We start from the raw sequence: 24,802 nt of genomic DNA, 5'->3' as shown, positions 1-24,802 counted from the left end.
AGGGTAGAATGTGGTAAGACTGTTGGACAGTTTCAATTGCAAATTAAGACTCCTATCTCTCTAACTTTTCCCAGGCACAAGAAATAGGTATTATCATCATCATCCACATCATCGTCATCATTATAAAAATTGTTAAGTGCCCAAGTTGTCACAGATCTTTACCTGTGTAATATGTAACATACACGCGTTTTGGTGCCTACATATCATTCATTCATTCATATTTATTGAGCTCTTACTGTGTGCAGAGCACTGTACTAAGCACTTGGGAAGTACAAGTTGGCAACGTATAGAGACAGTCCCTACCCAACAATGGGCTCACAGTCTAAAAGGGGGAGACAGACAACGAAACAAAGTGTATTAACAAAATAAAATAAATAGAATAGTAAATATGTACAAGTAAAATAAATAGAGTAATAAATTTGTACAGACATATATACAGGTGCTGTGGGGAGGGGAAGGAGGTACGGTGGGGATTTGAGGAGGGGGAGAGGAATGGAGGGCTCAGTCTGGGAAGGCCTCCTGGAGGAGGTGAGGTCTCAGTAGGGCTTTGAAGGGAGGAAGAGCGGTAGCTTGGTGGATGTGCAGAGGGAGGGCATTCCAGGCCAAGGGGAGGACGTGGGCTGTGTTCGATGGTGGGACAGGTGAGAATGAGGCACATTGAGGAGGTTAGTGGCAGAAGAGTGGAGGGTGCGGGCTGGGCTGTAGAAGGAAAGAAGGGAGATGAGGTAGGAGGGGGCGAGGTGATGGACAGCCTTGAAGCTGAGAATGAGGAGTTTTTACCTGATGCATAGGTTGACTGGTAGCCACTGAAGATTTTTGAGGAGGTGAGTAACATGCCCAGAGCGTTTCTGCACAAAGATGATCCAGGCAGCAGCATGAAGTATAGATTGAAGTGAGTAGAGACAGGAGGATGGGCAATCAGAGAGGAGGCTGATGCAGTAATCCAGTCGGGATAGGATGAGAGATTGAATCAGCAGGGTAGCAGTTTGGATGGAGAGGAAAGGGAGGATCTTGGTTATGTTGCAGAGGTGAGACCAGCAGGTTTTGGTGACGGCTTGGATGTGAAGGGTGAACGAGAGAGCAGAGTCGAGGATGACACCAAGGTTGCGGGCCTGTGCGACGGGAAGGATGGTAGTGCCGTCAACAGTGATGGGAAAGTCAGGGAGAGGGCAGGGTTTGGGAGGGAGGACAAGGAGTTCAGTCTTGGACATGTTGAGTTTTAGGTGGCGGGCAGACATCCAGATGGAAATGTCCTGAAGGCAGGAGGAGATGAGAGCCTGGAGGGAGGGAGAGAGAGCAGGGGCAGAGATGTAGATTTGGGTGTCATCAGCGTAGAGATGATAGTTGAAGCCGTGGGAGCGAATGAGTTCACCAAGGGAGTGAGTGTAGATAGAGAACAGAAGGGGACCAAGAAATGACCCCTGAGGAACCCCTACAGTAAGGGGATGTGAGAGGGAGGAGGAGCCCGCAAAAGAGACTGAGAATGAAGGGCTGGAGAGATAAGAGGAGAACCAGGAGAGGACAGAGTCTGTAAAGCCTAGCTTGGATAGCATCATGTTGAAGCTGACACTATTGATAGGGTTAGGGTTAGGCTTAAATGTTATTTTTTATGCAAACCCATCAGATCCTCCTTCTCTTAAACCATCAAATAGTTTTTGCCCCACTCCCTTGTTCTGAAGCTCAGCAAACATCTAAGTGCCCAATCTGAGATCCATGCAATCTCCCTACCTGCCAACTTGGCTAAACTTGGGCACACCTGAAAATATCTTTGCGGGCTATTATTTAAATGGAGGCAAGTCTGTCTAGGTTTGATAGCCAGTACGACCTCCATTTCCCTATCAAATATCAAATGCATACATCACCAACAGAGGTCGGCAATGCTTCCTTCTTCTTCCAAGATTTTCAGTCCTTGCCACTGGACAAGGGGGCCACAAGTGACATGGCGATGAGCATGTTGGCTCAATACGGGTCTCCACTTTAGTGGATCACATGAATAGAGGAATCAATTTTCCAGTATACACAAAAGTATCAGACTCCGGTAAAGGAGAATGGGATCCACTAGAAGGTTCCCTAACAAGTGTCTTTCCCAAAAATCATTCCTGGGTTTGTACCCTTTAAGCATTTGAAATTCACCCTTCCCTCAGCCCCACAGCATTTATGTCCATATCCTTAATTTGTGTTAATATCTGTCTCCTCCCCTAGGCTGAAAGCTCCTGTGGGCAGGAAACCTGTCTACCAACATTCATTCATTCATTCATTCATATTTGTTGAGCATTTATTCTGTGCAGAGCACTGTACTCAGCACTTGGGAAAATACAATATAGCAAAAAAGAGAGATAAACCATGCCCACAATAAGCAAACAGTCTGGGGGTGGGGGGGAGACAGACATTAATACAAGTAAACAGACATCAATATCAATAAATAAAATTACAGATATATACATAAGTGCTGTGGGACGGTGAGAGCGGGGAAGAGCAAAAGGAACAAGTCAGAGAAGCAAGATATCTTAGTGGAGAGAGCACGGCCCTGGAAATTAGAAGCACATGGGTTCTAATTAAGGCTCTGCCATTTGTCTGCTGTGTGACCTTGGGCAAAACACTTGGGTTCTCTGGGTCTCCATTATGGGAATTAAGTCTGTAAGCCCCATGTGGGACAGGGACTGTGTCCAACCTGGTTAACTTGTATCTACCCTAATACTTAGAACAATGCTTGGCACCTAGTAAGCATTTAACTAGTATCATAATTATTAACTCTGTGGTATTGTACTTCCCAAGTGCTTAACACAGTGCTCTGCACACAGTAAGAGCACAATCAATACAATTGATTGATTAAGCACTTAACCACCTTGCCCCCTCCTACATCACCTCCTACATCTCACCACCTACATCTCCCCCCATTTTACCTCCTTCCCTTCCCCACAGCACCTGTATATATGTATATATGTTTGTACATATTTGTTACTCTATTAATTTATTTATTTTATGTGTACATATCCATTCTATTTATTTTATTTTGTTAGTATGTTTGGTTTTGTTCTCTGTCTCCCCTTTTAGACTGTGAGCCCACTGTTGGGTAGGGACTGTCTTTATATGTTGCCAACTTGTACTTCCCAAGCACTTAGTACAGTGCTCTGCACACAGTAAGCGCTCAATAAATACGATTGATGATGATGATGATCACCTCACTGCTCTCTTACTATAACCCCGCACACTTCGTTCCTCTGATGCTAACCTTTTCACTGTACCTCGATCTTGTCTATCTCACCACCAGTGTCTTGCCCACATCTTACCTCTGGCCCGGAATGCCCTCCCTCCTCATATCAGATGGATAATTGCTCTCCCCCACTTGAAAGCCTTATGGAAGGCACATCTCCTCCAGGAAGCCTTCCCTGACTGAGCCCTCCTCTCCCCTTCTCCCACTCCCTTCTGTGCTGCTCATACTTGCTCCTTCATTCATCTACCCTCCCTTTCCCATGGCACATATGTATCTATCTACAATTTATTTATTTATTTGCTTATTTAAATTAATGTCAGTCTCCCCCTCCAGACTGTGAGCTCACTGTGGGCAAAGAATGTATCTGATGTTTTATTGTACTCTTCCAAGTGCTTGGTACAGTGTTTTGCACACATTGAGTGCTCAATGAATGTGATTGTTATTAACAATGATAGTAATAATTGATTGATTGACAGGAGATATCAAAGTGTTATTAGCACCCAGCTATTTCTGGCTGGGAAGGAGAACTATGGAAATCACTATTTGGAGATGAGCGTGGCTCAGTTGAATGAGCATGGGCTTTGGAGTCAGAGGTCATGGGTTACAATCCCGGCTCCACCAATTGTCAGCCATGTGACTTTAGGCATGTCACTTAACTTCCCTGGGCCTCAGTGTCCTCATCTGTAAAAATGGGGATTAAGACTGTGAAACCCCCATGGGACAACCCGATCACCTTGTAACCTCCCCAGAGCTTAGAACAGTGCTTTGCACACAGTAAGCACTTAATAAATGCCCTTATTATTATTATTATCGAAAGTGCTTAACAAATACCACAATTATTATTATTATTATTATGAGCCTATGTTTAAACATTGTGGCCAACTGGGGAAGTGAAAAACCAAGTTTGACCAGACAACCCTATTTGGGCTAATCATATTGTAATTGGATGGGATCAAAGGGTGTAATGAAGAATTAGAGATTGAAAAAGTGACCCCTGGTGACTTTACAGCAGAGTGGGTCTGCCCCTCTACTGTGTGTTCCCTGCCGCTCTCCATTTCCTCAGCTATTCCATCTCCCATCCCTTTTCCACCCATCAGAGGTTCCTTTAGTCAGCCCTGCCTGATCTCCACCCATCCTTGGTTAGAGTGCCGAGTTACTTCTTTTTCTGGGCCAGGAAAGGACTGTCAAGATTGGGTAGCGTAAATGAAGCGCTTAGTACAGTGCTCTGCACATAATAAGTGCTCAATAAATACGATTGATGATGATGATGATGATGATGAAGCCCACCCACCAAGTCCATTCCGATGAGCTGTGCCTATGTCTAAACCTGCTCTGCAACTTCCTGAACCAGTTTCTTCTATCTACAAGACAATTTCCTAGATGCAGATTATCCTCTCCTAAATGAAGTTATACTATCCATGATGCATGTGGTAATGGTGAAATGCTTACAAGTCCTGGACTAAGTGCAGGGATAGGAACAATATAATCGCACCAGACACCGTCCCCATCTCACATGGGGCTCACAATCCAAGAGGGAGGGAGAATGGGTATTGAAACCCCATTAGAGAAGCAGCGTGGCTCAGGGGAAAGAGCACAGGCTTTGGAGCCAGAGGTCATGGGTTCGAATCCCACTCCACCACATGTCTGCTGTGTGACCTTGGGGAAGTCACTTAACTTCTCTGAGCCTCAGTTACCTCATCTGTAAAATGGGGATTAAGACTGTGAGCCCCACGTGGGACAACTTGATCACCTTGTATCCTCCCCCAGTGCTTAGAACAGCATTCTGCACATAGTAAGCACTTAACAAATGTCATTGTTATTATTATTATTTTACAGCTGAGGAAAGTGAGGCCCAGAGGATTTAAGTGACCCGAGCAAGGTCACACAGCAGACGAGTGTCTCCCAGTCCCCCACTCTTTCTACGATGCCACACACTGCTTAAGGTAAGTTTGTATTTGAGCTCAGTGAAGGGTTGAAAGCACTATCTTTAGGATCAGGATCGTTCTGAAAAAGTTTTCACGTTGAATGGGCAGCACAGTGGTACCTAGCCATTTTCAGCTCCAGCCAGGTAGTTCAGCCCAGCTCTTGCCTTTCATTTAATAGATAGTTAAAAATCAACTCTAAATATAGTGTAGTGTAACTGTGTAATGATATGTTTATGTTCAGTGAGGGGAAAAAAAAAGTAAGTGAAAAGAGTAACAGTTAACAGTGTCACCTCCTGCTGTGCCCAAACTGTGAGATGCAGAAACTAGATAGAGCCTAAATAAAATCAACCACTAGCTGGTCCCTGGAATCATCTGATTTAATCTTATCTTCAAAGCACTTCTCCACTATTTCAAGTCCTCTGGATTGCTGCGATGTTTGGCTTTCCCCACCCTTCCTTTAAATAGCCCATGCTCTCAATGTCTGCAGAGCATCTTTTGAATCGCATTGTTGCCTTCAGAAATCAGAGAAGCCACGTGAGCTTGGGAGTCCCAGGTCTTGGGTCCTATTCCTGACTCCCGCCACTTGTCTGCTTTATGACTTTGGGCAAGTCACTTCACTTCTCTGTGCCTCAGTTACCTCATCTGGAAAATATGGATCAAGACTGTGAGCCCCAAGTGGGACAACTTGATAACCTTGTATCCACCCCAGTGCTTAGGACAGTGCTTGGCACATATTAAGCATTTAACAAATGCCAACATTATTATTATTATCACTATTCCGTTTGGCTTCAACAATGCTCTTTTAAATCAGGCCCTAGAATGTGGTGCCTACCACCTCACTGCACTTATGTAAATGTTTGTGATGCATTTTCACATCTGTCTCCCCCTCTGTACGCAAGTTCCTTGTAGGCAAGGAACCCGTCTGCCACCTCTATTATTCTGTACTCTTCCAGGAGCTTAGAACAGTGCACTGCACACAGTAAGCACTCAATAAATATGATTGGTTGATTGTTGATTTCTCTGCAAACAATAAGAACACAAATACTGTTGGTTGATTGATCATTGATCATCACAGGTATGATGTCAGGGATGCTGGCTTAGCGGAAATTGGGCTGTGTGCAGCCTGAAAATGGGGAGCTCCAATTCATTCATTCATTCAATCATATTTATTGAGCACTTACTGTGAGCAGAGCACTGTACTAAGTGCTTGGGAAGTACAAGTTGGCAACATCTAGAGACAGTCCCTACCCAACAACCGGCTCACAGTCTGGAAGGGGGAGACAGATAACAAAACAAAAGATGTGGACAGGTGTCAAGTTGTCAGAATAAATAGAATTAAAGCTAAATGCACATCATTAGCAAAATAAATAGAATAGTAAATATGTACAAGTAAAATAAATAGAGTAATAAATCTGTACAAACATATATACAGGTGCTGTGGAGAGAGGAAGGAGGTAGGGTGGGGGGCGGATGGGGAAGAGGAGAGGAAAAAGGGGGCTCAGACTGGGAAGGCCTCTTGAAGGAGGTGAGCTCTCAGGGCTTTAAAGGGAGGAAGAGATCTAGCTTGGCAGATGTGTGGAGGGAGGGCATTCCAGGCCAGGGGGAGGACGTGGGCCGGTGGTCGACGGCAGGACAGGTGAGAATGAGGTACAGTGAGGAGGTTAGCGGCAGAGGAGCAGAGGGTGTGGGCTGGGCTGCAAAAGGAGAGAAGGGAGGTGAAGTAGGAGGGGGGGAGGTGATGGAGAGCCTTGAAGCCTATCTGACCAGGGCTCCCACAGAGTCAGTTAGTTCCTAATGAGAGGGAAAAAAAGTGAGGAAGGGAAGGATGACATCAGGGTATGACTTGCCCCTGAGTGTACTGAACCCGGATGGTCCAATTAGACACCAGGTCTCTTACACAGCAATGGCGACGTAGCCTTCGAGGTAATGGGGATAGCAGAGTCAACCATTTCTGTTATTAGAGAGATACCCAAGTGTGAGCGAGCTACCCTATTGGATGGTGAGTTGCTATGGGAACTCCAACACTTTCCCAAGGCTCCGCATGGTCACGGAGCAGGAGGCTGGCTCGATGGGGGATCCTGGGGAAGGAGGAGATCCCGTGCCTCCCTCTGCCTTCCCGTATGACTTGTGTCCAGTCCTGCCTTGTTGCTAATCTCAGTCTCCTCCCACCCTAGGACAGTGACATCTGACTGGTGACGGCTTCTTAGGCTGGACCTGCCTGCCAGCCATTAGGGACTAAAAAATGCCTATTACTGAAAGAATTGCAAAAAGTCTGTAAGAGATCTGTGAAATCTTGGAAATTTACTTCAAAGAATCCCATGGCCTGAGAAGCCTTTCTGGGGCCAGGCCTTATTATTTTTTTCTTTTTCTAATGGTACTTCTAAGGTGTTTATTATGTGCCAGTAACTGTACTAAGCACTGGGGTCGTTGCAAGATAATTAGGTTGGAAACAGTCCCCATCCCACATAAGGCTCACAGTCTCAATCCCCATTTTAAGATGAGAAAATTGCAGTAGAGAAAGAAGTTAAGTGACTTGTCCGGGGTCTCAGAGCAGAGTGGCTGAGCCGGGGTTAGAGCCCAGGGCCTCTGACTCCCAGGCTTGTACTCTGTCCACTAGGCCATCCTGCCTCTCAGGGCTTCATTTGTAGTGAAAGAGGAAGTAGGATTTAATAGGTAATGTTGCTTTCCACTTAACGTGTGTGATGACTATTAGAGGTGAAATGGCATTTATCGTCATCACCATAGGTGCCAGTTCCACAAAGGGGATTGTTCCACAGCTGATGCAGCAGTCTGAGTCACCACTCTCATCCCCACACTGCAAACAAGGCCCAGAGCTGCCCATCAGGGCTGAAAGATGCAAAATGGAGGATTTCAGGACTAATCTCCCTCCCACTCCATAAAACTCCTTGCCCCTTCTCTCAGGGCTCAATTAATTCATTCGTATTTACTGAGCTCTAATTTTGTGCAGAGCACTATACTAAGCACTTGGGAGAGTATAATATGACGATAAACTGACACACTCCCTGCCCATGGAGGGAAACTAGGTAGGAAATTCCCATTTCCAGTTGAGAAAACTGAGGCACGGAGAAGCGAAGTGACTTGCCCAGGGTCACACAACAAGCACTTGGCAGAGCTGGGATTGGAAACCAGGTTCTCTAACTTTCAGGCCTGTGCATGTTCCACTAGCCACCCTGCTTCAAGCACTTGATACAGTGCTCTGCACACGGTAAGCACTTAATAAATACGACTGAATTAATGTGAATTACTGGAGATTATCCCAACCAGACAAATCCAACCTACAATGAATTTTTCCTTTGTAATTGAACAGCCACATCCACTGTTCCTAGGGATTTAAATAGGCTCATGTCAAAGCCATCTCTTCCTGTACATTGTCGGGTAAGGATCAGGCTCAGTAATTTCAAGCATTTAGGTAATCCGTTTTGTTTTCATGGATCGTACATATTGGAAGTAGTTGTTTCAGATTTTAATATGCATCTTAATATAAGGTTGTGTGTATTTTCAAGTTTTTTCATGATTCATTTTGTATTTTTTAATGGTATTTTTACTATGTGCCAGGCACTGGACTAAGCACTGGGGTAGAGTCAAGATACCTACGTGGGACCCAAACCATGTCCCACTTGGGGCTTACAGTCTTAATCCGCAGTGTGGCTCAGTGGAAAGAGCACAGGCTTGGGAGTCAGAGGTCATGGGTTCTAATTTCGGCTTCGCCACTTGTCAGCTGTGTGACGTTGGGCAAGTCACTTAACTTCTCTGTGCCTCAGTTACCTCATCTGTAAAAAAGGGAATTAAGACCGTGAGACCCATGTGGGACAACCTGATTACCTTGCTAAGCCTCCCAGAGCTTAGCACAGTACTTGGCACATAGTAAGCACTTAACAAATGCCATTATTATTATTATTATTATTATTGCTTTACAGATGAGGTAACAGAGGCCCAAAGTTAGTCCAAGGTCATACAGCGGACAAACAGGGGAGGCAGGATAAGAACCCAGATCTTCTGATTTTCAGGCCCATACTCTGTCCACTAGGCAATGCTGCTTCTAGTGCAGGTTTGGGAAGTTTTTTTCTGATTTTAATATGCATCTTAATATAAGGGCATGTATATTGTCAAGTGTGGTTCAGTATGACCAGGTTAGTACAAATGTTTCTAGAGTTAATACGTAAGAAGTATTGATAGATTGACTGGGAACAGGTGAGTAGAGAATGCCTGGTTCTTGACTCTAACGGACACCTCGGTGCAAATTCATTCATTCATTCATTCAATCATATTTATTGAGCACTTACTGTGTGCAGAGCACTGTACTAAGTTCTTGGGAAGTACAAGTCGGCCACTTATAGAGACAGTCCCTACCCAACAACGGGCTCACAGCCTAGAAGGGCAAATGAGCTGATCTTCTTGGTTTACTGATTATTTTAGGTGGCACATTTCTCCTTTAAGTATTTGGTCATTTTTCTAGCACTATGGAAAAAGGCTCTGGTCTACCCTCAGCTTGACAGATGAGGAAATTGAAACAGTGTGGTTAAGTGGCTTCTTCATAATTACCCAAACAGTTAGGATTAAAATGCCAGTGGAGTTTCCAATGTGCAGGTTACCCACACTGTTTCTCTATTATCTCATTTTTGTTTCAATTCTAATATTCAAATTTTTAACAGCAAACATCAACTCTATCTTTCCTTTCCATCTAGATTTTTTCAGTTTTCCTATCCCAATCCTTCCATCCAATTAAGTGAATAACACATTTCCCAACCCTGTCTCCTTGTATCTACTAAAGAAAATACGAGATGTATAAAGGACTGAGTTATGACTAGAGTATTCATTTATGAGATCTGGCCCTATTTTAACCATGGAAGGATTTGGCTTTTCCTCACTTTTTATAAAGTACTTTCTGGAAAGAAATTTGTTTCGTTCTTTCCTTCTTGATAAATATTCAGAAAAGAAGGTTCTGGGTTGGGTTTTTTTGGCAAATTACAGTTATCCTCATTGGCACCACTTAAAGTAACCTACTTTTAGCTACCATCAGTCTCTCAACTCCTTCCAACCTACACGGTTTCTTCCATATTGTTTTACCCCCACACACTTCCTCAATGATCAAACCTTCCCTAAAATCTCTCTTCCAGAAAATCTTTCCATTCTAAGGTTCCATTTCAGTGTCCCATTTTTATGAGATCCTTTCAATCAGTCAATCAATCAGCAGTATTTGAGCCCTTACTACTTTTCTTCAGCATTACAACTGATAATAAAAGTAATGATGGCATTTATTAAGTGCTTACTATGTGCAAAGCATTGTTCTAAGTGCTGGGGAGGTTACAAGGAGATCAGGTTGTCCCACAAGGGGCTCTCAGTCTTTATCCCCATTTTGCAGATGAGGTCACTGAGGCACAGAGAAGTGACTTGCCCAAAGTCACACAGCTGACAAGTGGCAGAGCTGGAATTAGAACCCATGACCTCTGATTCCCAAGCCTGTGCTCTTTCCACTGAGCCATGCTGCTTCTCTTGCTACTATTCTCTTACTACTCATACTACTCTTACTACTTCTATGAAGTATGAATGAAAAAATCTCCTAATGGGATTTTCCCCTCCCTTCCCCAAACCTAAACTGGAACTTGATTTATTTCTCCACCAGGCCCCCACAATTGTGCTTGGATGAAAAATACTATACAATGAAGACCACTGTCCTGTAAAACACCCAATTGCCACAGATTAGAGATAATAACAAGTATGGTATTTGTTAAGTGCTTACTCCGTGCCAAGCACTGAGCACTGTTCTAAGTGCTGATCCATAGATGGCTAGAATTGATCATCATCATTCACATTCATTAACCACTTTTGGGGGACAAATCACGGTACTAAGCCCTCAGCAGAATAAGATGAAAGTTGAAGGCATGATCCCAGAACACAGTTGGTTTCAGTCTACTGAGTCGGGGGAAGGCCTGCATGGAACTCAAGGAGGACGATGGACTGGCCCCAGAGGTGTGATGGCCAGCTTCCCCTGCTTCTAGAGTATTCACTTGGGGATTGGGCTCTAGTTCCTTTGCTCCGGGCAGGGCTGGGGCTGCCCCAAGGTATGGTCTGACCAGTTTCCCCTCATACCTATGTTAAGATCTCAATCTGAGGTCCAGGTGCAAAATCAAATAAAATTCCAAACTATGCATTGCTTAATATCAAGCAATGAACATTTTCCATACTGCACTCCATAGCAAATGACAGTAGCCGTCGGACTAGACCATGTAATAATAGAGACTGAAAAAAAGACAAACAATTGTTGATTTGCTCCACTTCTACTCTGTTATATGACATTTGACACATTGTAGCTGCCCAGTGCCAATAATTGTTCCACCAACACACCCCATTCATCAGTGAGAGGAAAATTTCTGGGTCACACTTGCCCTTGGAGCTGCACCCTTTATTCAGCTCACCTTCAGCCCCATAGCACTTATGCAGGTATCGATAATTTATTTATATTAAATTAACATCACTCTCCCCTCTAGACTGTAAACTCATTGTGGGCAGGGAATGTGTCTACAAACTGTTATATCGTACGCTCCCAAGTGCTTAGTAAAGTCCTCTGCACACAGTAAGTGCTCAATAAATATTGTTGTTTGATGGATTCATTGACTGATTCATCTCAGCAAGCAGATTTCAAAACATTACAGAGAAGCAGCTTGGCCTAGTGGATAGAGCATGGATCTGGGAGTTGGAAGGACCTGGGTTCTAATCCTGGCTCCACCACTTGTCTGCTGTATGACCTGGGACACGTCATTTCACTCCTCTGTGCCTCAGTTATGCCATCTGTAAAATGGGGATTAAGACTATGAGCCCTGTGAGGGACAGGCACTGTGTCCAACCCAATTACATTATATCTATCCCAGCACTTAGTACAGTGCCTGGCACATAGTAAGCACTTAACAAGTGCCACAATTATTATTATCATTATTATTATCATTATTAGCACTTAGAACAGTGCTTTGCACATAGTAAGCGCCTAACAAATGCTATTATTATTATTATTATTATTATTATTATCACTGTAGTCCTCTAAACTGTAAACCTGCTGTAGGCAGGGAACATGTCATCCAACTATGTTGTACTCTCCCAAGTGTTTAGTACTGTGGTCTGCACACATAGAGAGCTCAATAAATACTGTTTGTCCATTGCTCAATTTAATGAATAAATAGCATTGATTGATTGAGCCACAGAGAAGTGAAGTTACTTGCCCAAGATCACACAGCAGACAAGTGGTGGACCCAGGATTACAACTCTGGTCCCTCTGACTCAAAAAACCCATGCTCTAACCACTAGGCCATTCTGTTTCTCTTGACATGGCTCAGGGTTTTGGGAGATAAATTGAGGGAAGCTTGTTGGAGGAGTTGGGTTTTAGGAAGGATTTGAAGGTGGGAAGAGCTGGGGTCAGTCTGATGTGAGGATGTTATCACACAAACATGGGCAAGAGGCTGGACAGCAAAGAACCAGATCTGACCAGAAAATTGGCTTCTGGGGAATGAAGAAAAACTGTTTTATATACCATCAGCCAATTGATCAGATGTATTTATTGAGTGCCTCTTGTGCAAAACACAAAGCACGTAGTGCTTGGGACATGCAGGATAGGAAGTCACAACCCATTCCCCCAAACAGTTTATACTCTATTCCCTAAGACTGGCATTGAGAGAGTTTTCATCATTAGAAGATACATCTATTTGAGCTGATGTATGTTTTCCCTTTTTTTGCTGGAGTCAGGCTACTTTTTGGGTGCCTCCTGCCCTCAGCTTTACATGAATCTTAGCAGTTCCATGTGTACCCATTCTGAGCTTTTGTGCTTGGGACGACATGCTATCTTACTGCTATTGCAACTAACATGTCTATGAGGATCATTCCCCAATCCACAACTCCAGTCCTCATCTCTCTACTTCTCTGCAATCTCATATTGCCTCCTGCCTTCAGGACATCTCTTCTTGGATGTCCCGTCGAAACCTCAAATTTAGCATGTCCAAAACAGAACATCTCATATTCCCACCTAAACCCTGTCCTCACCTTCACTTTCCCATCACTGCGGATAGCGATACCACCCTCCCTGTCTCACAGGCCTATAACCTGGGCGTTATCCTCAACTCTTCTCTCGCATTCAACCCATATATTCAATCTGTCACCAAATCCTGTCTGTTCAACCTTCATAATATGGCTAAAATCCACCCTTTCCTCAACATCCCAACTGTCACCACATTAATCCAAGTACTTATATCACCTTGATAATTGTATCAGCCTCCTTGCTGATGTCTCTCCCTCCTGTCTCTCCCCACTCCAGTTCATACTTCACTCTGCTGCCCAGATCATTTTTCTCCAAAAATGTTCAGTCTATATTCCCCAACTCAAGAACCTCCTCAAGAACTGGGTGCCCATCCACCTCCACATCACAAAACTCCTTATCATTGGCTCTAAAGCACTCAATCATTTCCCTGCTTCTACCTTATCTCGCGGCTTTCCTACTACAACCCAGCCCACAGATTTCGCTCCTCTAATGCCAACCTACTCACTGTACCTCAGTCTCATTTTTCTCACTACTGACTTCTCGCCCACATCCTGTCTCTGTCTTGGAACACCCTCCCTCTTTATATTTGACAGATGATTACTCTCCCCACTTTCAAAGTCTCACTTTTGGGTAAGGATTGTCTCTGTTACCAAATTGTACTTTCCAAGTGCTTAGTATAGTGCTGTGTACACAGTAAGCACTCAATAAATATGATTGAATGAATGAATGAAAGCACATCACTTCCTAGAGGCTTTCCCTGACTAAGCCTTCCTTTCCTCTTCTCCTGCTCCCTTCTGTGCCACTCTAGCTCTTGGATTTGCACAGTTTTTTCACCCCTCCCTCAACCCCATAGCATTCATGCACATATCTATAATTTATTTATTTACATTAATGTCGGTCTGACCGACCCTAGACTGTAAGCTCATTGTGGACAGGGAATATGTCTATCCAGCACTTAAAACAGTGCTTTGCACATAGTAAGCGCTTAATAAATGCCATCATTATTATTATTATTATTGCCAACTGTTATATCGTACTCTCCCAAGCACTTAATCCCTTCTCAGGACTACACCTGGAGAGTTCCCACTACTCTAACAGTCTCGCCTATGGGAGAGTCAAGCAGAAGCATACCCATTGCATCCCTAGCTTGGGCAGTGGCTAGCAATTAGAAGGCAATCTGCTACAAGTCAAAACTTACCTGTTCCGGACAGCAGCACATGGGAGAGTTTCAAGTGTGGAGACTCAGGTTTCCCGTCTGGACGAAGGCAACGGTAGACCACTTCTGTATTTTTACCAAGAAAAGTCTATCAATCAATCAATCGCATTTATTGAGCGCTTACTGTGTGCAGAGCACTGTACTAAGCACTTGGGAAGTACAAGTTGGCAACATATAGAGACAGTCCCTACCCAACAGTGGGCACAGTCTAAAAGGGGGAAAAATATTAAAGTGACTTGCCCAAAGTCACATAGCTAACAATTGGCAGAGCTGGGATTTGAACCCATGACCTCTGACTCCAGAGCCCAGGCTCTTTCCCCTGAGCCATGCGGCTCACAGTCTATGGATCCACTACCAGAACAATTGCAGATGGAAGTGCGTCATTATGGGAGAGATGCGTCCATGGAGTCACTATGGGTCAGAGACAACTTCACAGCATAAAAGAAGACAAGACCAGCACTTAATACAGTGCTTTGCACACAGTCAGTGCCCAATAAATACAACTGATTGATTGATTGCCGCCATTTCCTGCCAGAAAGTGAGAACATGCAGGGTTGTACACTTAAACAGGGAACATAAAAAGGTAAAATCCCTGCATGATATGCAGGACCATGCAGACTAAGATGGAATGTGAGGAATGAATGTAGAAAAACTGCTCTTCACCATGTGGGCTGGGGAAAATTCTGCCTGTAGCTATGTCTTCTTCCCTCCCACTGAAGTCATTGTCCAGCTGAGGGTAGAAACCATCCCAAACAAATTAGACCTAATAGCCTCCCTGACCTTGTGCCTGCAGTTTTTAATGGAGTCAAACAAGTCCATAAACTATTATTTTTCTAATATGGAATTTCCCCTATAGCAACAACCTTACTTGTGACCACGCCAAACTTTGTTATTAAGAGATCCAGGGCAAATACCTATAACGAGAGGGGAGGCAGCCACACAGATTCAACATTTCCATCTAGAGAGGAGGAAAACAAAGGGATAATTATAAACGGTTTCTCTTATTGTTACGCTCACATTAGACATGTGCATCTATTTTTTTTTCCCTCAGAAAAGTAATTTTGCTATGGAGATAGCACCAGGTGCATGGGGTGACCTCACACACACCAAATCAGGAGCTGACATCCATCACACTTTGAAATTTTGGATTTCATCATTTCCTGATCTTTCTAAAGGGATCACAGCACCTGGCCCTCACAGCTGTAGTTCATTTAGAAAGCAATTTAAAAACCGAGAAAAAAGCAAATGACATCTTGCTGCCTCAGCCTTGTCATTAAGTATAGCAGAATGGCCTTCATTTGTGAGACACATGGCTAAGAATTAATATCTTTCAGGGCTTTCTCGAGTAGAGATTACAAAAGGTTTGAAAGACCACTAAATAATTAGTAGTATGAGAGAGGCAAGAAAAAAAAATCCGTCCCTTCTCACTAAGGAAGAAAATAGGAAATGGTACTGACTTCAAAAAGCGATAAAGATGGGGAGGGGTGAATCTCTTCTTTAAATTTATGTTCATGCTTTAGGATATTTTACCTTTGCCTATTGTAAGTTAACTGTTATGTGCACTTTTTACCTATAACTGCTCAAATCCAAAACCACTTAGGAACCAATAGGAGGAGAGTCTTGCAAGTTAATTCTGATAGATGTGGGAGCCCTGAATCCAAAACTGCTTTAAACATTCAAACTCAATGGATGTAGATTTCCTCCTTATTTGTTTACTAGCCCCTTTATGCGTGGTTTGTGGGGAATGGCACAGCCTTCCTAGAAAGAGATTTCCAATGAATGGGAAGGCCAACCAGCAGGCTTGGAAAAAAAGGGCTCTGTGAGTCCACAACACAGAGGAGTCTTGCTTTCAGCTCACCAGAAACAGAAGCCGCTTGCTGTCCCGGACCAGGGGGAGCCCTCTGAACAGCTGGAAGGGTGGCGGATTGGGGTGCTCTCACCCGGAATATCCCCAGAGCCTCACCCAAATTAGGCAGAATTGGAATTCAGTTTAAAGAGATTTTATGCTTCACTCTGTGTTTCTCACTGTTCTTTACTGTGCTCCTAGAAATCACTTTCAAATGTATGGGATCAGGGAGGGGATTGTCTCTGCAGAACTGTCACAAAATTCCTAATTGATTAATGGTATTTATTGCATGCTTATTGTGAGCACAGCCCTGTACTGAGCATTTGAGAGAATACAATACAGAGCATAATAATAATATAATAATAGTATTTTAGGTGCTTATAACATGCCAAGCACTGTATTGAACTATTGAACTCTAGGGCAGACAGAAAACAGTCAGGTTGGACACAGTCCCTGGCCCTCATAGGGCTCACAGCATTAGTAGGAGGAACAATAGGTATTGAATCCCCATTTTGTAGATGAGGAAAACAAGGCATAAAGAAACTAAGTGATTAGACCAAGGTTACACATTGGACAAGTGGTGTTAAGTGCTTATTATGTGCCAAGCACTGTTCTAAGCCCTGGGGGGCAATACAAGGTAATCAGTTTGTCCCACACGGGGCTCACAGTCTTAATCCCCGTTTTACAGATGAGGTAACTGAGACCCAAAGAAGTTAAGTGATTTGCCCAAAGTCACACAGCTGACAAGTGGCTGAGGCAGGATTAGAACCCATGACTTCTGACTGCCAAACCCGTGTGCTTCCCACTGAGCCATGCTGCTTCTCATGTCTTTTGACTTCCAGGCTCAAGCTCTTTCCATTAGACCACCTGCTTCAAGCAATGGTATTTCAATCCAAGGAATCCATCAAGCATTTCCTGTGTGCAGAGCATTGTACTAAAAATTTGCTTATCATTTGGTTGACACAATTCCTGTCCTCAAAGAGTTTACAGTCTAGCAGATAAACCCAGTATCCCTCCCTATCCTGCCCAGAGGAAATCCAACTGCAGGATATGTGGGTGAGTATGTGTGTCGGGGGCGGAGGGGCTGTTAGAAGGTGTGGAGGAGACCCGGAGCATGGGGTGGACCCCAACAGTGGAGCCAAGCCTGAGGTTAAGAAGAGAGTGTTGCCCAGGGATGGCAAGGTAGTGCAGCTGGGAGGGAAAGGGGAAGAGAACAGGACGAGGGACTGATCAAGGGCAGGGCTGAGTGATGACCGGGAAGCTGGATTTGGGAGTGGACAGGCAGTGTGGCTGGGGTCCAGGTTACACAGTCATCCCCAAATCGACTAGAATGCACCCATTACATTTAGAAAGGGAGTGGTCAAATGGTAGATAGAGCACTGATTGAGATCCATAAACACTGTATTTTTCCTTGCTTTGTTACTGCCTGAATAGGCCCACATGCATATATGAACATCTGCCCCTTTGTATTCAAAAACAAGGCTATCCCCAGTGACCTTCCATCCAGGGGAAAGGGTGAGGCTGAAAGGAATAGGCACAAACTGACATTCATTCCAAACCATAAACATAAACCGTGCTTTTGTTTCAGTGCTTGCACCCTTACTGACTAGATAGTAAACACCTTGATGGAAGGGATTGTGTCTAAAAACTCTATTATACTCTCCCAAGGGCCTAATACAGTGTTCTGTACATAGCGTGTGCTCAGTAAAAACTACAGATAATGATAACCAACTATCTGTCAAAGCACTGTGCTCTCAGTACTCTGGTTTTTCCTTCTGTGAAATGGGGATTAAGCCAGCCATCTCCCACACAGTAGCAAGAGAGATTACTGTAAACATGGATATTTCAAAATAGATGTTGCTTATACTGAAAGTGTAATCTTGCTTTTAAACCTTAGGTATTAGAGAAGCAGTGTGGCTCATTGGAAAGAGCCCGGGTTTGGGAGTCAGAGGTCATGGGTTCTAATCCCTGCTCCACCACATGTCTGCTGTGTGACCTTGGGCAAGTCACTTAATTGGGGATTAAATTGGGGGATTAAGAATGTGAGCCCCACGTGGGACATCCTGATCACTTTGTATCCCCCCCAGCTCTTAGAACAGTGCTTTGCATGTAGTAAGCGCTTAACAAATGCCATCATTATTATTATTATGTGACAGACAATGTTTATGTCTCATGCCCAGTGGGGATTTTTTAAATCTCTCTGCACCCTAACAGATTTCCCTCAGGTTTCTCTCTATGTCTCTTTCTCTCTCTCCCCAGGAGCTATTGTCACTTACTCTGTAATTCCATGCAACCTTTAGGTTAAACCCAAAGAGGCTATTAAGCTATTATACAGCATCATTGTGCATGGTATGGAGAGAGCAGTGCTCTAAATTAAAAACTATAGGCACAAACCCGAGTCCTGATCCTTGACTCCTGGGCTGTTTACTCACTTTTTTCCTTTAAACTTAAACTTAAAGACTTGTCAGAAATTATAACCTCCCCACTAATATTTTATTCTTCGTTTTCCCTTAAGAAATCACATAATGAAAGCACTGAGATGTCCTTTCCCTTTACACTTCATCAAGGATGTGAGGCCCCAATTTATGGCTGTTTTATTCCACATACAAAGTCCTTGGGAAATTATTCCATCACTCAATCAGTCATATTTATTGAGCGCTTACTTTGTGCCAAGCACTTTACTAAGCACTTGGAAGATTACGATAATAATTATCATGGTATTTGTTAAGCGCTTGCTACACGTCAAGCGCTGTTTTAAGCACTGGGGGAGATACAAGCTAACCAGGTCATACAAGTCCCTGTGTGGGGCTCACTAAGACAGAACTGAGAATTCACTACTAAATATCCTCGTATCAGATATGACATGTAATAGAAATGGCTCACTTGACAGTAAAATCATTCTTTTTGTGGCACATTTCACCTATTTGGGGCTGTTTTTACTATGTTTTGTCCATAGATTAAGTTTCCCCACCACCCTAAAACTGGGAAAAATGCACCATGGATTCATTACTTTATCAGGCCTTTTTGATGTGTGTCTCAAGTTAGAGCTGGAATAAGTCTCGGTATGAAAGTCTGTAGACAGCCAAAACCTCATCTGACAGATATGTGCATTGTCTGTACCACCTAGTTGGCAAAGAACCAATGTAAATCGTTCTGATGAGAAGCAATCATTAGGTTTTGGGGATTTTTTTACTATACAATTTAACAGTATAACAGATACTCTGCCCACATTGAGTTTACAGTCTAGCGGTAAAGTGCAATACAACAGAGTTGGCAGTCATGATACCTGACCACAAGGAGTTTGCATTCTAGATGGGGAGATAGACATTAAAATAAATTAAAGATCCAGACAGAGTGTGAGGATATGTACATAAAAGTGCTGTGGAACTCAAGTGCTAAAATGCACAGATTCAAGTGCCCAGGCAACCCAGAGGGAGAATAAGGAGGGGAAATGAGGGTTTAGTTAGGGAAGGCCTCTGGAGAGACGAGATTTTAGGAGACTTTAAAGATGTGATTTTAGGAGACTTTAAAGGTGAGCAAGTGATGGTCTGTAGGATATGAAGAGAAAAGGAGTAGCAGGTCAGAGGGAGGAAGTGATGATGATGATGATGGCATTTATTAAGCACTTACAATGGGCAAAGCACCGTTCTAAGCACTGGGGTGGTTGCAAGGTGATCAGGTTGTCCCATGTGGGGCTCACAGTCTTAATCCCCATTTTACAGATGAGGGAACTGAGGCCCAGAGAAGTTAAGTAACTTGCCTCCAAAGTCCGGGCTCCTTCCACTGAGCCACACTGCTTCGCTAGTGGGCAAGGGGTTGTCGGTGAGGTAGATGAGATTGAGATAGACACAGCTAATGCTCAATAAATATGATTGATTGATTTATTGAGTGAGGTACCATGAGTAGGTTGGCTCTGGAGGATGGAAGTGTGTGGGCTGAGTTGTAGTAGATGGTGAAGTAACGTCGGGTTTGGCAGGAATGATCTGATAGATTGCCTTTAAGTCAATGTCTTAAAGTTTCTGTTTGATGTAAAAGGTGATGGGCAGTGTTTGAAGGAATGATGGATATGGACTAAATTTTTTTTAGAAAAATGATCTGGATGTGTGGGTGACATATGGACTGGAGAGAAGAGAGGCAATGTAAAAGAATAGGGGAAGGAGGGGGAAATTGTGTGCAACGAAAAGAGATTCTCTTGGAACCTCTTTTCAATGCTGGGTTACACATAGATACAGTCATATAAATTAATTAATCAATTTATCAGTGGTATTATTTTTTGAGCATTTACTATGTGCTGAGCTCAAAAATGCCATTAATTGATTTTGTGGTTTCAAATACCTTGTTAATATGTGTAGACTATAGTAGACTGTTTTCGGTGTGAAAATATCTGTGTATTATGTGGGCAGGGAACATGTCTTCCAGCTCTGTTATATTGTACTTTCCCAAGCACTTACTTCAGTGCTCTGCACGGTGGCTTTCTTTCTGTCCTTTATATGGGAGAAACAGAAGAGTGGATACCTGCATGTAATACAGGGAAATGAGGGGGAAGTTCTTTTGGAACCTCTTTTCGATGCTGGATTACATATTGATGCAGATGCACACATTAATCGATCAACGATCATATTTATTAAGTGCTTTCTGTGGGCAGAGAACCATTCTAAGTGCTTGGGAGAGTACAATATAGCAAAGTTGGCAGACATATTCCCTTGTCCACATAATATACATGTATTTGCACACACAGAGAACTAGAGTTGTAGTATTTCTATAGTCTAATTACACATATTAACAAAGTATTTGAATCCCCTCTCTACATGCCAGTGTAAAGCTTATTTTCTAGCTTTTTTTCCATGCTGTCATCCAAAAATCCAACATATCTGAGAAGCAGACATCTCCTTTAATTTAATTAATAAAGGCTTCACCATTGCACAATGTGAGTGAGTGGTCACAGGAAAGGAACTAGCCAAAGAAAAGTCCTCAAATGGATCAACAAATGGGAAACAAATCCATTTTTGCTAAGATCCCTGCAAATCTTTGATTGGAAATAGTGCCATTCAGAAGCTGTGAATTAGATGAGGTGCCCCAATTTTACAACAGAATGTCTCCCTTAACATAGACAACATCTTGAGGAAGTGTGGAGTGTTATCCAATCACAGCAAGGTTAGAAGTGTGAAAGCTTGTGGCAGGAGAACTGGATTCCTTCCATTGGCGAACCTGGCACAAAATGGCAGCATTCTCAGGATGCATCTAGCGAGACTGGATGAAGTGTGACATTTACCAAGGCAACTTTCTGATACCGGTTCAGAAAATGGAGCTATAACATTTAAAAAAATAGAAGAATGTTGATTGGGTGTTTACTTAACATATGTCCTGTGCTGGTTTTCTCCCTATTGGGTTCAGCTGGGTGCCCAATTCTCAGGCAACAGTTTATCCTTGGTCCTCAGGGGCAGCAAAGACACTCTGATATCACAGCTTTTTGCTTCCCAATAATGTGCTCTGGACTTATTTCCTGGCTGGCAAAGGACCACCATCCCGCCCGCCAGCCTGAAGGGGAGGTTGGATGCTGCCAACCGATTCTGTCTACTAACAGAGAAATGTGGCAACCACTGGTCTAGGTGTCCCACTATCGAGCACTTGGAGAAGGATGGGATGGTGACATTTAGGGGGTCATGGTCCTAAGGGATCCAGAGGCTACCAAAGAGTCAGAAGACATGATATCTGCCCTTAAGGAGCTTCAGTCATTCATTCATTCATTCATTCATTCATTCATTCAGTCGTATTTACTGAGCACTTATTGTGTGCAGAGCACCATACTAAGCACTTGGAAAGTACAATTCAGCAATAGAGACAGTCCCTCCCCACACCGGGCTTACAGTCTAGAAGGGGAGAGGCAGACATAAAAAGAAGTAAACAGGCATCAATATAAATAAATAGAATTATAGATATGTAGATATATACATATATACAAGTGCTGTGGGGTGGGGAGAGGAGGATAGAGTAAAGGGAGTTAGTCGGGGTGATGCGGAGGGGAAGAGGAGTTAAGAAAAGGGGGGCATAGTCTGGGAAGGCATTTTGGAGGAGGTGTGCCTTCAGTAGGGCTTTGAAGTGGGGAAGTGTGATTGTTTGGCAGATTTGAGGAGGGAGGGTGTCCCAGGCCAGAGGTAGGACGTGGGCCAGGGGTAGATGGCAGGACAGGCGAGAATGAGTCACAGTGAGAAGGTTAGCACCAGAAGAGCAGAGCGGGCTGGGACGTAGAAGGAGAAGGCAGGTGAGGTAAGAAGGGGCAAGGTGATGGAGAGCTTTGAAGCCGATAGTGAGGAGTTTTTGCTTGGAGGGTTCCTAAATGGGCCAGTCAGAGGAAAAGCTAAAAAGACATTCTGAAGCACAAAACCAAGAAGTCATGTGATGTTACAGTGAAATTTGGGGAACAACAGCAGCTGGAACACCAATGGAGCAATCAGAGATGGGCCGGTCATTTTAAGCAAAGGCATCATGCATCTCCTATGGCAAAAAAGAGTGGTCAAAGAGCAATGACTTCAAAAACCAGCAGTGAAACTCCTGAAACAAAGGCAGAGTCTTTACACCAACTGGTAAGTTCTATTGGTCTTCTAAGTTACACATGCACACACAAACACACACACACACACACATTACCCCCTTGAGCAACGTTATCTTCACACATGATGGGTAACATATGTTGATCTATTTAAGGAAGGCACAGATTTAAACTTGGTTTCTCCACCATGAGATTTTAGAAGGCACAAATTTCACATACACCTTTAGACTGCCAGTTATCTAAATTTTTGAGGGGAAACTTTGTTCACACAGCTTTGGTGGCACTGAAGTTAAGTAGTTCATTATGAAAGGTAACTGTCATGCCCACTCCTGAAGCCGAGGAAGCCTTCACAGGCAACTGGATCATGAGGAATCCAACCATGACTCTCTTTGATGGCCAATCATGTCACCTCTCTAAAGCACCTCTAAAAGCCGAAGATACTTGCCTTGTCTCTGCAAAATCACCAGCCTGAACTCATCCCTTTTCCTCCTTCCTTTCCTCACCCCCTCTGCCCTGGGCTTGGGTAATGAATAGCCGATGGTCTTCCAGCCACGCGAAGTTAACCTTGGCGATGGGTCTCTTCCACCCTGAACTTGCCAGGATCCGTGAGGGCTACTGGCGTGCACATGATGAGCAGGGCTTTCGGAGGCTATTGGCAGCCATTCAGCTACCAACCAGCTGCGGAAGCCTTTAAAGGACAGTGCTGCATAAAAAATGAAAAATGTTGATTGAGGACATATTGCCCTCAATTGAATGCTGAGAGAAACCTGCTGGCAGGAAGAGAGAGTGAGAGATGGAGAGGCAAAGGAAATAGGAAAGGGAAAGAGAGAAAGAGGGGGAGAGGGAGAAGGGAAAAATAGAAAGGGGAAGTTTTTGCATTTCACCAACTGTTGAGAGGGCTTCGTGTGCCAGTATGCAAATAGCAATACTTGATCTGAAGTGTCTATGGACTCCTGGAAATTGATTCCCTGGTTATATACTAATTCACAGTATTCTTCTGGTCACTCACCATTGCCTAGTGGAAGAACACAGACCTGGGAGCCAAGGGATCTGGATGCTAATAATGGCTCTGTCACCTGCCTGCTGAAGTAGAATTCATATTTACTGATAGTCCATTGAGTGCAATCCACCATGCTAAGACACAAGGAAGTGACACTTTCCTTGCCCGCAAGCTTACATACCAACAGGGGATACACATAGAAAAGGATTTTAATTCAGGGATATATTCATGAAAGGAATGGATGAAAGGAATTCACCTATTGGAAATACACCTATCCCAGGCTCACCCAGTTTTCTGTCTTAAATCAGTGATCCAGATATGTAGGTTTTATACCTAGGTCTACTAGTCTTTATAGATGTTGAGAGATGGAGGGTGATATCCTGATATAAATTTGAATCTCTAGAACCCCAGAGCAGAAGCAGAAGAGTGATAGCCTTACATCTCCCTCTAAAGCAACACTCTTTTGCTATCATCAGCAGTACATATGCCCAAAACAACAGTAAGTAGCAGCAACAATAAGGATCAAAAAATAGAATTGACTGTTTGATTGACCTTGGAAGGCTCATAACGTCATCTTCAAAATCGGACAACCTGACCACTGTGAAAGATTCATTCATTCAGTCAGTCAGTCATATTTATTGAACGCTTACCGGGTGCAAATCCCTGTACTAAGCTCTTGGGAGAGTACAATATAACAACAAACAAGACACATTCCCTGCACACAACAAGCTCACAGTCTAGAGGGGGAGAAAGACATTGATGCACATAAATAAATGAATAAATAAATTTCAGATCTATACAGATATATACATATGTGCTTTGAGATCAAAACACAGAGGGGCAGTGATGCTGAAACATGGAAAATAGACCCACCAGTCATTCATTCATTCATTCATTCAGTCGTATTTATTGAGCACTTACTGTGTGCAGAGCACTGTACTAAGCACTTGGGAAGTCCAAGTTGGCAACATCTAGAGACGGTCCCTACCCAACAGCGGGCTCACAGT

This window comes from Tachyglossus aculeatus, chromosome X1, assembly GCF_015852505.1.
Source record: "Tachyglossus aculeatus isolate mTacAcu1 chromosome X1, mTacAcu1.pri, whole genome shotgun sequence".
NCBI lineage: Eukaryota > Metazoa > Chordata > Mammalia > Monotremata > Tachyglossidae > Tachyglossus > Tachyglossus aculeatus.
The sequence above is the reverse complement of the archived record's forward strand: the minus strand, read 5'-3'. Positions refer to the sequence as shown.